Raw genomic sequence first — 16181 nt, forward strand, 5'->3', positions numbered from 1 at the left:
TGTCATGATGACAAACGTTTTACCACACTCTGCTCTGCAGGAAATGAGAAGAACAGAGCTAAAATTAGCACCTCAATTTTTATTAACTATTTACTTTATGCCAGGGATTACCCTGTCATTTGTCCACATTATCTTATTTAATTCTACTGGTAATTTTGAGTATTGAATGCTATGTTTGCATTTAAAGATGGAACGGTAGGGCTCGGTCCATGCGGCTGACAGTCAGACTCAAACAGCAGTGTGCAACGTACCCAGGACTCAAGCCCACGGCAGAATTCCACAGCCCTCACTCTCTGGCTGGATTTTCCAATAGCTGTATAAATTTTCTTTATGTGTTTATAATTATTTATTAAATGTAAAACACCATCAGAGTTCTGTAGGGATACGACATTATTTCCTAGCGAGGGCCTTTAATGGCTCCCCAAATTCCCTTGATGGATTTGATTTCCGCCTATGTAAATTTGAAAATAAGAATAAATAATTTCACCAAGCATTGGTAGGTCACACTGTAATTCTAGCTACTCAGGAAGCTGAGATCTGTGGGAACTCTCCAACTAACGAGCAAAAAGCCAGAAGCCGAGCTCTGGCTCAAGTGGTAGAGAGCTAGGCTTCGGCAAAGGAGCTTGGGGATAGCACCCAGGCCTTGAGTTAAAGTCCAGGTCCAGGTCTCTCTCTCTCTCTCTCTCTCTCTCTCTCTCTCTCTCTCTCTCTCTCTCTCACACACACACATACACACACACACACACACCTTAAAAATAAATGAAAGTGTAGAACACTACAGTATATTATTAGACTAGAATCATATTTTAGCTATCGTGACAACTTAATGCTTGTCTTGGTTAGCAGCTGACTTAGTGGGTAGGGTCAGCTGATGATAACCTCAATAAATGCTCATCTATAAATGTTCATCTATAAATTATCTGTTCTGTATGTATTCATTATGAAGCAAGTTGTTATCCTTAAAGGGGTTTCTTAAGATTGCCTTTGAATAATAGTTGAAAACACCAAAAGAATCTCCAGATAGATCTAAGCTCTAAAGATATGTTTGTTTGTTTTAATCACAAGCAAAATGCAACCCTAATAAACAATTATAATTTGTTATTTAATTATTGCCTCAAAAATGTCTTCCTATGAACAATCCTAAAACTGAAATGATTTTGCTTGGCAGAAAATTTATGAAGCGTAATTGGTTTCTATCGAATAGTTCTATGCAGCACACTGATTTATGAAGGGGTCTGTGGGGTACTGTTTCCTCCTAAGGCAGCCTGGCAGCTTCACTAGAAAACCGTGTTGATCTTCATTAGCTGCTTCATGGGAAAATTACGGAGGAATTTTACATCTGTTGTAATAATTTCCCAGGCTTAAGGCTACTCTGTCTTGCTCTGTGGTACAAACAACAGCGCCAACAAACAACCTTCGGGCACCCGGGTAAGCAGATGTTTCCCGTCGGAACACAATCAAACTTACTACTAAGTAAAGTTCCAGTTGTGTTTCCTCAAGCAAAATGCATGCTCTCTGATGCAAGTTTTTCTGCAGGAGGATGAAATTAATTACCATGTATTACCTCAACCACAGTCTCCTGTTGATTATTCCAGTGCCATACAATATACATCACTTCTTACAGGGCAGTTGGTAAATACACACTTAAATGCGTTTATTGTACTTGTATTTATGATGCTTGTATATTTAAAATTTCAGAATTTTGGACACTGAAAATATTACAGCTTGAAAGTAGACTATAATCTTCCTATCATACTATCAGTAGGTATTCAGATTCTGTTGCAGGAGAAAAAAAAGTTTCCCTTGGGTGTACTCATTAAATTATGAGCATTGAACATTTCAGCATTAAACATTTGAAAAAGGATTCTCTCGAGTGTTCTCCTGAATAAAATCGCACAGGTAAACAGTTTGTTTGTGGGGTCAAGGAAATCGTGAGGACCTTGCGTGTGTCAGGGAAAGTGTGAGATCAATTGCGTGTGTCAGGGACTGTGGCGAGGAAAACTCGGAGGTTATTGCATGTGTCCAGGACTATGGCGTACTACATTCAGGCCCATCTCATGTTTCAAAGTTCTGCTCAGGGCCCTCTCTGGAAACTGTTATTGGAAAGCATGGAAAGGTACAAGTTTTTTTTTTTGTTTTCTTTTTTCATTTGTCTATGGGAGGATGCTAGATGAATGGCTACTTTTGTGGTATGATTTAGAGGCAATGTATTTGCTTTAGAAGAAACTATAAGCTATAAAACATGGTGTTCATGAAGTAAAGGTAATGACATCCACCAAATTGATCAAAAAACCATCCTCAATAAATACTACTGGGAGAACGAATCAGTTCCATGAAAATGCATGAAATGAAAACAGACATAAGAATTCACTACAAATGAATTAAAGAAATAAATTTAAGGACAAAAACATCATAAAAGTTTTGGGGGGAAGTATAGGAGTAAACTTTCATGACTTCCTATAAACAAGGCAACATACATTCATTCATAATATTGATAACACATGAAGTATGACTTTTGCTACACAGTGTATGATATGTATGTCACATAAATGTTACATAAAGAAGACATTGTTCAGTGAAATTAAGTAGTTTTGTGTTCCAAGCAAGGTTTACAAAAGAGTGAGTCTGAAATACCTCAGCAGCACCATTATGATTCAGCAGTTCCAGACCCAGTTAGATAGCTCACACAAATAACATCATAACCATACAAAAATGCTTGCGTCCATCTTGGCAGCAGTCCTTCATTCCGGACAGCCAGAAATGCCATCAAATACCACTCAGCACCAAGTGAAGCGAGCACCTTCCCCAACACGGGAGAGAACACTGCAGTCAGTGAACTTGGAGAGGGCACATATTGAAGACCTGCGTGTACAATAGACATTCAGAAGGCAAACTGCCAGGAACATAAAGCAGATTTGTGGATACCAAAGTTTGGGGCTGAAAAGGAAAACGGGGAGTGATTACTCGGTGTTACTAGAACTGTTCTTTTACTTCCTTTTGCTTCTTTAAGGGAATGATGGTAATATCCTAAAATGAGATTTCTTTCGATGGCTACACAAGTCTGTGACTCTTCTAGAAAGCACTAGGTGTAAATTTTATCTTAAGTGAACTATGTGTCAATAATGTGTTTGTTTGTTTGTTAAAATCAAAATGTCTCTAGGAGATGAGAGGCCCCGGGGAAGGGAGAGTGTGGCGTGAAGATGGAATAATGCAGGATGGTCAGGTCCACTGCTCTCCTGGTCATTTGTGGAGCCCCAACACCGATAGGAAACGTGCTAAGCCTGTCCCTTTGCCTGCCCTGTGTCTGAGTGTGTGCGGCTCTTACTCCACAGCCTCGGGGATGAGCAGCTGGGCTGTTGTCACCAGTGGACGCGTGTCTCAAACAGCACAAATTAAATGCAGTGACATCTTTGTCCTCTGGGTATCAAAGCCCGGGGCCTCCGTTTTTCATCAAAGTCATAGACGCCTTGAAGGGAAACAAAACAAAACAAAACCTTTCAATGTTTTCTTTTTCCTTAATGTAAATCCTGTGGGGTTCACATTTGCTAAAAGTCATTTATGTAGTTACAACTCGCTTTTAGCATTGGGTGAACAGCATAAAACTCACACATTTACGAATTTTGTTGCCGAATAGCTATTGAACGTGGAAAGACTATCGATGCACCATACTTCTCGGGACCGTGCTGAACATAAAAATGGTTAAAAGCAGAGTGGGGTGTGTATCCGCTGACTTTTCCCCTGTTGTTCCCTGGGTCTCCATCACCTGAGCTCCCAGAGTGCACCGGGGCAGGGAAATGGCTTCTGAGAAGGAAGAATATTAGAACACGAAGTTCAATTGCCAGCCTCAGAGCATGACCAGGCATTATTATTGTTATTAATATTTATGCCCAATTGGCTTTTCTTAATGCTTCAGTGGCATTTTCATGGTGATTCTTTGTCAAAGTCAGCAAACACACCCTGCTATGATTTCCTCTCTTCTTGAGGATTTTCAAAGCCAAAGGAAAAAATAATAATAATTTTAACAATGCAAATGACTCAGTAGGGTGACAACTATTTAAAGTGTGAGTGTAAGTTGGGGTGATTGATTACCTTTCAAAAAATAATTGTGATTAAAATCTATTTCTTAGTCAATTAAACTCATTAAGGAGACTTCATAATTAGAAAACGCTCTTTTAGAAGTGCCACCCCAGATTCCAAACTGTATCTCTCATCAAATATGAACACTACGATGTGCCGTTCCCGCACAGTTAGCTCAAGTTCTGTTCAGCATCTGTTCTGCCATATCTATTATGGTATGCTTGTTGCTTTATTTTTGTAATTACTTCTTAAAGTATTTATCTTTGAGTAACCAGAAGAAACTGATAAGAGGGGGAAAAAAAGTTCATTTATGAGAAGCTAATGGAAAATAGTTTATAAGAGCAGCTAACAATGTATGGAAAGAAATAATGCTGAAATTATCTGTACAACTAGGGAGGGGGGCTTGGGGTCCAGGAAGGAAGATGGGAGAAAAAAATGTGGGAGGAGTAACAAGTTTGACAAGAAAGGTACTCACGACCTTATGTACGTAACCGTCACCCCTCTGTATACGACCTTGACGATAAAACTAAATGTAAGAGAAAAGAAATAATATCGAAGCAAATAGCAAGGATGCAAAGGGAGGTTGACTGCAGGACACATCATCGCGGGCGAGCGACATGTGAAGTGAATACATCCAAACCACCGATCCGTGCTGCGCCCAGCCTCTTCTGCACTCCTGTCCCTCAGCACCGGTCATTGGCGGCCCCGTGTGGCTGATGTCACAAGCACCTCGAGTGGTACTTAGAAGAGGAATGGGCTAACTCTGTCCTCACTGGCTCCAAATCGTTATTGATGGCCAAATAACTCGTTTCTGTTTTGAGGAGTTTTTGTGAGGAAGACTGAAGGACATGGCATCCACCGTGTCTCCTGCACCACTCCTAACATCGACAGGAGGTGTGCCAGCCACTGCTGGAGTCTCCTCACGATGACGGGGCCGGGGCCAATCTCAGGGCCCACACCTGCTCTGCCTCCGCCGGTACAGATGTCACGTGTACCCACGCAGATACAGCCACGGTCCACGGAGAACACGCACACTTGTGGAATGAAGGGTGAAGATGCCTCACCCGCACACCGGATGGCGTGTGTGCAATGAAGCACAGCTGGGTGTTGCTCGAGAACTGTATTCCAGACAGGCTGAGAAGCCAGGCTGTGGGAAAAGCCAGGCTGACGAGACTTCTGTTCAGAGGCATGGGGGGAAGCGGTGGTGAAGGCAACTGGAGATTCTTGTTTGAATTGCTTCGTTTTGTTCAATGTGAGAGATGAGGTCTATGTTCCTGCTCATATTTGAAATAATAAAGTCTCCAGTGTAACGGGGATTCACATCTATTAAACTTCTATTTATAGTGGAATATATATATATATATAATACATAGATAGCATAATACATATATATGTACTGTTATGCCATGTTTGTATATAATCATATATTTTATATGTATGTAGTCTCATTTATCCCTTGCAGCTCTGAGTGAAGGGTGCCATGATTTATGGATGATACAGAATGATAGTACTCTCAAGTGACATGTTAAAACGTCATACAGATGATTACAAAAGATTACAAAGCCCAGCCTAGTAAGACAACAGTGCATGACTTTCTTTTCTATTTTTAAAAATTCTGGTGATTGAACCCAGGATCTCACACTGAGCAATGCTTCCTACCACACCGGCACAGGATGTGAGAACAAACATAAAGGCTTGCTTGCTTATGAAATGAGGTCTTACTAGGTCGCCCAAGCCAGCCTTGAATTCATTTTTCCCTGGACCTCAACCCCCTTAATAGCTGAGATTACAAACTTGATCCAGTAAGTGGGACTCATATATGTACTTATTTTTGGAATTATGACATAGAAAAATCTTCAGGAAATAGTAATACCTATTTCACTTAGTGATGTTGGAGTAGTATGAAGACAACTTAGACTTTTATGCAAAACCACATTCTGTACCACCGAGAAATTGTGAAGAATTAGCAGTAAACTTCTAATGTGGTAAGGAGAGCATTTGTCTCCTCCATCAATCTCATGTAGACATAAAGCGCTTGAGCTTATACTGTGGGGACACTGGGTGAGAGATGCCGTCTGTCCTGGAGGTACCGACTGTGGGTAGAACCCTTTGCCTCCACTGCCAATGCTGTAGGCAGCATCGTATCTGTGAACGCATGATCGAATTCAGTTCAGCGGTACCGAAATCACCAACACGGACTTGGACTGACCCATCTCCTCCAAACAGCCACCAACAGGACAGTTTACTGGGTCAAGGCTTGTGTGGATCCTACCGTTTGGGGAATGTTTTCTTCCTGGACGATTGATGCCGGTACTCCAGGACCCTACTCAAAAGTTACACCCCTCCCTCACTCCGTGAAGAGCATCCCCATGTGGTACCAGGGGCCCACATTCCCCACAGACCGTGGTTCATGCACTTCTGTCTCTTCTAGCCCACTCTGTCCTGGTCACATCGCCAAGTGACCAGCTGTCATCCGGCCTGTGAGCTGAAAGCGGAAACTTCAGTAACATCCCTGGGTCAGGCCGAGGAACATAACACTAGGACTTCTCTCATCCCCAGCTAGCTTTTAAAAGTGACAGGGAGGACACCCTCCAGGACTTCCGAGTCATTTTGTAAGCGCGCTTGAGGTCGCTCACATAGATAAAATGAGAAACACAGGGACAGGCCAGTGACCTTCAACTGTAACATGTCTTCCAGCCCTGAACTATGTCCAACTCTGTCTTCACTATGAATGAAATAACCATGTATGCTAGTATTGTGCATTCTTCTATTGTTCTTAGTTTCTCTTGTTCCATCTTGGGACTCCATTTATAGTTTCACTGGTGAATTTCATCAAATATCTAAACAAAAAAGTAGCACAAATAATTTTTAAAAATCTCTTCTACATAATAGAAAACTTTTACAAATCATCTTATTATAAGCATTATCTCGAATGACGAAAGGGATGACATTGATCAAGGTTCATTTTACTCCCAGTCATATTGAATTGACACTCTTTGGTACAATAACTTAAAGATAACAAAAAGTGCATTGTCTTGATACCAATACTATAGACAAAAATATTGTGAAAGCCAGAAAATGAAAAAAACAGTGTAACTAAGGAACCTAGAAAAATATACTGAACAAACGACTCTTAACCTTATATAAATGAAATTATATCAAAACAGGGGTGAGCAGAGTTTATTCCCATGATGCAGTGTCTGATACCTGTGTTGACTTAAGAACTTCGATGGAATGCCCAAGGCCCGGGATAGTTGAAAGAACTTTGAAGAAAGAGAAGGAAGTTGGAATAAATAGGGCATCTGTTTGTAAGTCTTCCTCTGATGCTACAGTAATCAAGACAGCTTGATATTGGTAACTGTGGCAACACATAAATCAGTAGAACAGAGCAAAGTGCAGAGACAGATCCAGACAAATAGAGCAGATTGGATTTTGATGAAGAGTATGTAGTTAAATGGAGGGGGGTGGGGGAAACCCAAATCTTTCAACACACTGTAATGGAACAGCTGAATCGACACATGCAAAGCAGAAACAAAAACTAGCGTTCCAAAGTGACACGGGATTCACTGAAAGTATAAAAGTTAATACTTTCTTAGTCTGCAAGGGAATCGACTCTATATCAAACCATCATGTTCATCTTTCCAAGGCTTTATTTTGACGGCAACTTCGAGAAAGTCTGGTGGGATAGCCTGATGGGTGGAGTCCCTGAGCTGGAGAGACAAAATAGCTTTTACCCACAATGCCTTGCATCTCCCTCCAGGTCTACTTTTCTTTTTGTTTTTCTTTATTGTCAAAGTGAAGTACAGAGGGGTTACAGTTTCATATGTAAGGCAGTGAGTACATTTCCTATTCAACTTGTTACCTCCTCCCTCTCTCCTTTTCTTTGGAGGAAGGACTTACTGTGTCATGTCTCCATTCCCAGTGGACGTGTGCTTTTCCATCACCCTGTTGAATCTGTATTGGTGACCCAGCAGGCTTAGGAAAGCCCTATCCCCAATGGAGGCTAGGATTGGGAGGGTGGGGTGGGAGACAGTACCAAAATTTTGCCTTCTTTCCCAACCCTGCTGCTGCTCTAAGATGCCACTTTGTGGGAATCTGACAAGATGGGTGGAACGAGGAGACTTTGACTAAACAGACACGGCAGTGGCAGATTTCAAGAAAAAAAGAACATGATTAGGAACCTATTCTGACATGATTATTAATTCACAGCATTCTCGGAGGCCAAAGTAACTCAGAGTAAACTCATCATCAGAGAGTGCTTTTCAGGAGGGCCCACGACCAGGAGAGGCGAACACTGCTCTGCCCTGGTATTAGAAAATCCTCCAAGGATTGCACTCTATGAGAAAACAACAGCAAGGAAGCCCACAGCCTTCTAGGTCCAGGGTGAATCCTGAAGTATGTCTCTCACTCCTACCCCTGGGAATATGCCCGGGGTGAAAGTCTCCAAGGGCCTGGCACACACGGGCGAACTGGAGTTCCTCCCGCTGCTGAGAAATTGTTGCCTCACCAGTGAAAACCATTGCAGGCTCCTTTCCTGTCTTGACTTTGAAGTAATGTTTTGTTATAAAGGGCATCACTTTGCCTTTGTAGTAAAGATCTTTGGGGTGATTAAACAGATTGGTTAGTGATAGGCTTCTGAACCTTGAAAAGGTAATTTGGGGCCCCATACAGATGGATGTAGCCCACTTGAAGGGAAACCCATCAAACAGGATGGGAAATACCAAGAGTCAGTGACGAGATGCATTTTCTACCCTGAGTAAGTGCATGTGATGTTTGTTTTGCCCCACTTGGTAAATTATCCACGGGTGTATGATACACATTTGTGCTTTCTCTTGAATGGAGCACCAGGCCAGCAGATGAAGCAGATCAATATTTAGAGTGATGACTGCCCCTGTGGCCCTTTTCCCAGCCACCAGCTCACCTGGTGACAAGGGTCAGAGGTCGCCTAAGTATGGAGTGCACCGGGCAATTGCACACTGCAATTGCCATTCTGGCCCTTTTGAGTGGTTCACAGAGCTGCCAATCTCCCCCCTCTGAAAGAAGGCTGGAAATTCAATTTTACTAGAAATCTTTGCTTCCTAGAAGGACCATAAGCTATGATCTTGAACTAGGAGTCTTCCTTCTTCTGTAATGCAAATGAATTTTCTCAGGGAAAGAAAGGAGAAAACTCCAGATGAGGTTCTAGAGCAGATGGCTTCAGGTCTCCTACAGGGAACAAGTGTGAAGCACTTCCTTTCGCTCATGCTCCTTTCTCTGCTCAGAAATTCTTCGCTACTCAGACATTGGAAAACTTTCTTATTGTTTCTTATTAATGTATGGCACTCACGGAGCCATTAGTAATGGATCCAACTCCTGATTTCTGCATGCGTTGGGATATGCTTTGTCGGTTAATCCTGATAATCAATTTGACTTGATTAAGAGACACCCAAGAGATAAGGAATACATACCTCTTCTTACTGCTAATGAATATAACTCTGGATCCTTCCCTTGAAGTGTGCTCCATTATCAAGGACACCAGAGAACTCAAGGTCATTGGGCGTCATCTACTTCTCCAGGATTAACCCTGTAATTGTGTGAAGAGGCCTAGGATGGGAATCCAATGGGAAGCCTGGTGCTGAGGAGTGAAGGGAAAAGGCTCACCGGCCAGAGCACTGAGCTCAGGAGATCTCAGCCCTGCATGCATCTTTCCTATCTTTGTTCTATCCTTTCTAGAAGTTGTCGTGGACAAGGCAGAGACAAAAGACCGTCTCTCCTCACTGATAACCGAAACCACACATATAATACTTTGCCATTGGAGTTGGTAACAGAACTCTGGCTTTGATCGGCCATGCCTTGCTTTTAAGTTAATATATAATGACAAAGTTCTGCCCCATGGGTCTTTGATTGTAGTAGTGAGGACAAGATTGTTTCTTTCTTTTTGTTGATTAACGTACACACGCAGTGGTTGGTTCTAGAGCAGCCATATTGGCCCATGAAGTGACATTGGGATAGAGACCACATAAAGATTCACAGATAGGGAAATGGAGGCTTGGATGGATGACACCACACCACCACAGCCTCACTGGAGTCTAATATCCTTTGTGGGAGAGAAGCAGACCTCTATTTTATCCATGTCTCCTCTGTTTTCATTACATTTTCTGTTATTGTCCAGATAAGCCTAAACCTAATGTAATACATTATTACTTCTTAAAGAAAATCAAGTCTATATGATAGTTCTGCTATTACACATATTATGTTCTATCTCATAGCATGTGAATGATATATTAATGCTCAAATTGTGTTATTATTAATTTATTTTGAAATTCTTCTAGCCAATAATAGTAAATTTATAAAACCATAGGCATTTTTCTTGACCCTCTTTGTAACAGACCTGGAGCAAGTAGAAATAACATCCTGTCTAGGAAAATAATATCCATTAGGCTCTTCCTATGTTTTTCTGTGTTTCGTTAAAATTCTCTTTATGACAAGAAAAAAAATCCCTGAAATGTTTCATTTTGTCTGTTTTTCAAACATGAAAACTGAGGCCCTACAGGTTCTAGGAAAATCATCCAGAACATTCACTTAGGTCCCTGAAACCACGATCAGATGCCATTGCTACAGGCAAACTCTAATGAAGGCCAGGAAGGGCCTGCAGTATAGCTGGGTGGTTGAGTACCTGCCCTGCATACTCAAGGCCCTGGATCCATCTCAGCTCCACAAAGAAAGGCACGAGAAGAACAACAGCTAGAGAACAGAAACAAAGCAGACGGTGCTACCGGAAACGCTGAAGTTGTATTAGAATTCAAAACAATAAAAAATAACCTAGCTCCAAAAATCAGCTATTAACGTCTTACCATTTTCTCATTCATTTTCTTCTTTAAAGAAGTTCAACTCATTTTTCCACACACAAAGCACTTCCTAGATATTTCGGTCTTGCTAAAAACCAATTGAGTTACAAAATTGCTCTTTCTGACAAGAATGTTCCCATTCTTCAGAGAAGGCATTTTTAATATTCAAAGGTGACAGATAAATATTTTTGTCTTCCATACTTCCATTGTATCAGAGGTTGATGTCTAGAAGTTACAGATACATGATACATTTCTTAGCTAATTGCCAGTATATTACCAAATCACAATGCTTCATGCAAGGCTATCCAAATGTCATTAAATCTCGAAATCCTTTACATAATTAATAACACAAGATTGAATGGTTTGTATCTGAGCAATTTCCTATTCCCATTCAAAAGAAAGAACATTAGTCATTGTCCTCTAAGAAAAGAATTGCTGTTTGGGCAACTGCATAAGTGCCTGTCCTATTAACAGTGGCATGTAATATATTTGCCTGACTACAGAAAATGAGAAACTACAGTTTCCATTTATATCATGCTTAACAGGCCTAAAACTCCCCACCACCCCCACACACACCCAAAGAAGTGAATTGCTTACTGCTCTGCAAGTTCCTTCATTCATCCCTGACAGTCACTTAGGGCAGGAAGGATCTCTTAGAGGGCTACTGGCACCAAAGTCGTTTCTATTACTCCGTGAACTTTTGGACACGTTTCAACATGTGAATTATGTTTATTCTCCAGTACTCTCCCTTCTCTGAATGAGATTCAATTTTATTTCCTTGATGAGTTTTCAGAAAGTCAATTAAATCTGCAACTGAAACTACTAATCAAAAGAGAATTGGTTTATTTACAGCCGACATATTAACTCTCTTAGAGTACAGCCTGTTAAGTATGCATTAAAATTATTCACCTTGACAACCAACCGCAAAGAAGCTATCAGTGAAGTCAATCTCAGATGTGGAAGCAATAAGCCCAGGGACAATAGAATTTCAGGAATAAACTTTTAAATCTTCAAAGCAGTAGATTTATCAAGAATCTGAATTCCGGGGCTGGGAATGTGGCCTAGTTGCAAGAGAGCTTGCCTCGCATACATGAAGCCCTGGGTTCAATTCCCCAGCACCACATATACAGAAAACGGCCAGAGGTGGCGCTGTGGCTCAAGTGGCAGAGAGCTAGCCTTGAGCAAAAAGAAGTCAGGGACAGTGCTCAGGCCGTGAGTTCAAGCCCAGGACTGGCAAAAAAAAAAAGAATCTGAATTCCACCCAGGAACAAACACACTTTCCATTGTAAATGTGTTCACACAATCCAGTTGTTTTGTATTCTTACAATGTTACGTTAAATGTTCAAAATGATCAGTTCAGCTTGTCACTGAACAGTCAGTAATAAATTGCCCTAAAATTATTAAGCCCAAATAAACTATTGCTATTGGATCTTCACATCCATCTATCAACAAAAATGCAGTGGACAGATGTTTAGTATTAGAAATGAGCATTTGAAGAAACAACGAACTGACTTTGCGAAAGTAGCTATAACTGGAGGAGTATGTCAGAATAGAAAATTACAAATCATAAATAAAGGACTGAGAAAATACTCCCAGGCTGAATTCCAATAAGTCATTTTGTATGTTTCCTATCAAATACAAATATTTATAAAAGTTCTTTTCCTGTACAGGAGGAAAGGATCTGATACTTTTCCATACTACCTTCCCTCTCACTTTGCTGAGAAAAACAGCACTGAAACTTTCTCAAATTCCTGTTGGAGAAGCACTAACCACTCTGGTGTTTGGGCGTGACGGGTGGATTGCATTCAGGGGGTGAAGTGCTGTATCATATGAGCCATGACTGCAGTCATTTTTGTGTTAGAGTTTTTCAGATAGAGTCTCACAGTCATTCTGTATGTCCTTGAACAGAAGTCATCCTGTTCTCAATTCTCAAGTGGAAGAGATGACAGGTCTAAGTGTGCTCCTGAAAATAGTAATACTTGAAGATGTGCAGCCAAGATCGATATGATGACTGTTAAAATGTCATAAATGAGCTATACACTCCCTACCACATCAACCAAAAGTTACAAGACAACTAAATTCAACTATACCATACCCTAGAACTTTTGTTGGGAAAGCATCATTTTTAAAAAAAATAAGTAAGAATGAGTCACTCAGAAACAGTATGCGCCAGGATTTATTTGATTTATTTCAGGTAACTGCTTTTTATTTTAGATAACACAGAAAATCTGGGTAATATACAAGAATGGCCAGGAAAATTGACTGGAGTAATAGCAGAACCTTCAGAATGGAATGTGGGCAGAAAGGCATATTATTCTGTGATCAGATTTGAGAGGGAAAAAACCAACTGATATATTGATTCTTTAAAAAAAATATATATATATATAGACTTTTCTTTTGGTTGGGGGTGGGGTGGGGAACTGGTCCTGAGGCTTGAACTCAGGGCCTGGGCTCTGCCCCTGAGCCTGTCTATGCTCAAGGCTACCACTCTATAACTTGAGCCACAGCACCGCTTCCAGATTTTTCTTAGTAGATTGTTGGAGATAAGAGTCTCAAGGACTTTCCTGCCCACCCTGGCTTAGAACCACAACACTCAGCCTCCTGAGTAGCTAGGATTACAGGTATGAGCCACCAGTGCCAGACTGGTATTGTGGGTTTTGTTGTTGTGTTGTTGTGTTTTAATTGTTGGTCAGGGGGTTTGAACTCAGGGCCTGGGAGCAGTCCCTGGGCTCTTCTGCTCAAGGCTAGTGCTCTAACACTTTGAGCCAGAGTTCAGCTTACAATATCTTGATTCTTTATTGAGCACTAGTGTTACTGGAGGCTTCCTCATGGTTTCTGTTTCCAAAGGTAACACAAAATTTTCTCTTCCTGTTGCTAAGCTAACCCTTACCCTTAAACCACAGAATGCAATTTCAGTAAGTGTTCAGCTTCAGTATTTTGAGATCACTTAAAGGCTTTATGATTTCCTTGAATCATCCTATCATGTAATGTCTCCATAATCTGTTGTGCTCGAGAAAATTTATTTCTCAATGATGCACACCTGATTTCTAGGTCCACTCGCTAAATAAACTACATACAAACTTTTACACTTTCCTCTTCTTGTTCATGAAAAGAAAAACAGGTTTGTTGACTTGGCTAGCAAAACCAGCAGAGCAACGACTTGTGCTAGAATTGGACCGTGCTCTGTGAAGGGAATGAGTGCCCACTTGATGTTTGTTATAGTGAGAAGCAGGTAAAGACAGAGGAACAGATGAGCACTTTTAACTGCACCGACAGGCCATGGGAGTGAGCTACTCGGAACCCGCTGCATTAAATATTCTCCTCCAACCAATGTCAAATATAACAAAACGGGTGGCGCGCCTACTATTGCTGTCATGACAATACAGCTCACAGAGGTGAGCAAGTGCAGTCATTATATTCATTATATATCTTGATAAAATTGAACACTCTAACTAGGAGGTAGGAATGAGAGGGGGTAATGGTGGAGAAGGATGGAAGGAGTGACAACGGTAAGATGCATTGTACTCATATCTGATTAAGGGAATTGTAACATCTTTGCACAACTACTTAATAATAAAATTAAAAACAATAATAAACTTATGGGGATAGATTTTGTTGAATTTCACGTTTACAAGTCTGAAATAAATCTGAAACACATTTGCAAAGTTCAGAAGAATTTCTCCAACAAACTGACATGTCCATGATTTAGGATCCTCAGTTCTTGCAATAAACAATACTCACATTGACAATTGATGTGCACTGATCAAACCGGTGTTTCATTGCGTTATTTTCTGTCTCGGTCTACACTGTCAAATCTTTCTGATGAAGATAGCAAGCTGAACTCACTAAAAGCTGTCCACTTGGAGGGAGTTAGAGGAAAGGAGAAAGTCAGAGTAAGTGTGAAATGCCGCAGCAAAATTCTTCCCAACATGATCAGTTAAAGGAAATGAACAACAGGCTTCCTAAACAAGTTAAGTCCTGGCTAGGGGTGCGGGTAGGAGGGGGGAGGGCATCCATGAGGGTGGAGGAGGGGGGACACAGGAGAAAATGGAACAATAAAGCCCTTGCAGATTATTTCAAGAAGAAAAGAGAGGCAGTGATGGATGAAGGAAAAGGGGTGGGTGTTCAAGATATATTGTGTGCACATGGACACAGTCAAAATAAACCTTTCTTGTACAGCTAACCCATGCCCGTGAAAATGGGACGGAAAGAGGAAACTGGTCTACCTAATGCTCAGTGTCTGAGCACAGTCCTGTTATCCGTGCTGACCACTTGCCCTGAGTCTCGGCACGCATCTGGCTGCATGCAGTGGAAACACGACCTTTCCGGCTTAACTGAACGCCGGCTGTCTTCTGTAATAAGCCACAGATGGCTTTTTTGGTGGCAATCAAGTGTCTCGATGCCATCCTTGCCTCAGGCTCTTTCTATCATTTTGCTTCTTTATCCTCAGTAAAAAAGCTTTCATCATCATGTTGGCTTTGCAAACTATTTCCCAGGCCTCCAGCTCCATACACATCACAGGCAGGGAGAGATGAAGGGGAAAGAAGAAAGGGGTGAAGAAAGTGTAAAGGAAATTGTGGCTGTAATAGCTTTGTTGCTGTTTGAAACAGATCCGCGTGGAAATGGGGGGGGGGCTCCATTCATATTTTTAAGTTAATCAGCAATATGACTCTTAGTTTACATATGTAAGTTATACAAAGAGGAAAAATGTATTTATCACACAGTAAAAGGCTCACATATTAAACATTAGTTCCCAAACAAAATGATGTAAGTGTTTTTCCATTCCAATTTTCTCTTTGTAGAAGCCCTATGAAGTGATGTCTAAGTTCGGCTCACTGGAGTGTGTAAAAGGATTTAGTAATGTCTGAAAAATGACGAAAGATAATTTATGGCACCATTGCAGCTACCAGTATTCTCAGGAAAATAAATATGAGGATTTTCAACAAGTACTTCTTAGTTGCGTTAAAAACTAATTTTCTTTGGTTGAATTTAGCACCAGTTGTTCATGGGCTGTGGAAACTATATAACTCACTATTACTAAATTGTTTGCAAAATCCCAGGTCTGTAATCATCAGACAGTCCCTTTTGTAGAGTACTGATGCATGCTTGCTAATCAAAGGTTGGTCTCAGCTGATGAAATGAGCAAAAATAATTAACTAATATAAACATTGGCACAGTCTCAATAACATTTGGATACAAGTATTTCACCTAAGAAGTATATGAAGCTATTTTTTATACTCAGAAAACCTTCTCCATGAAAGTTAGAGATAGGTAACA

Source organism: Perognathus longimembris, chromosome 15 (assembly GCF_023159225.1).
Source record: "Perognathus longimembris pacificus isolate PPM17 chromosome 15, ASM2315922v1, whole genome shotgun sequence".
NCBI lineage: Eukaryota > Metazoa > Chordata > Mammalia > Rodentia > Heteromyidae > Perognathus > Perognathus longimembris.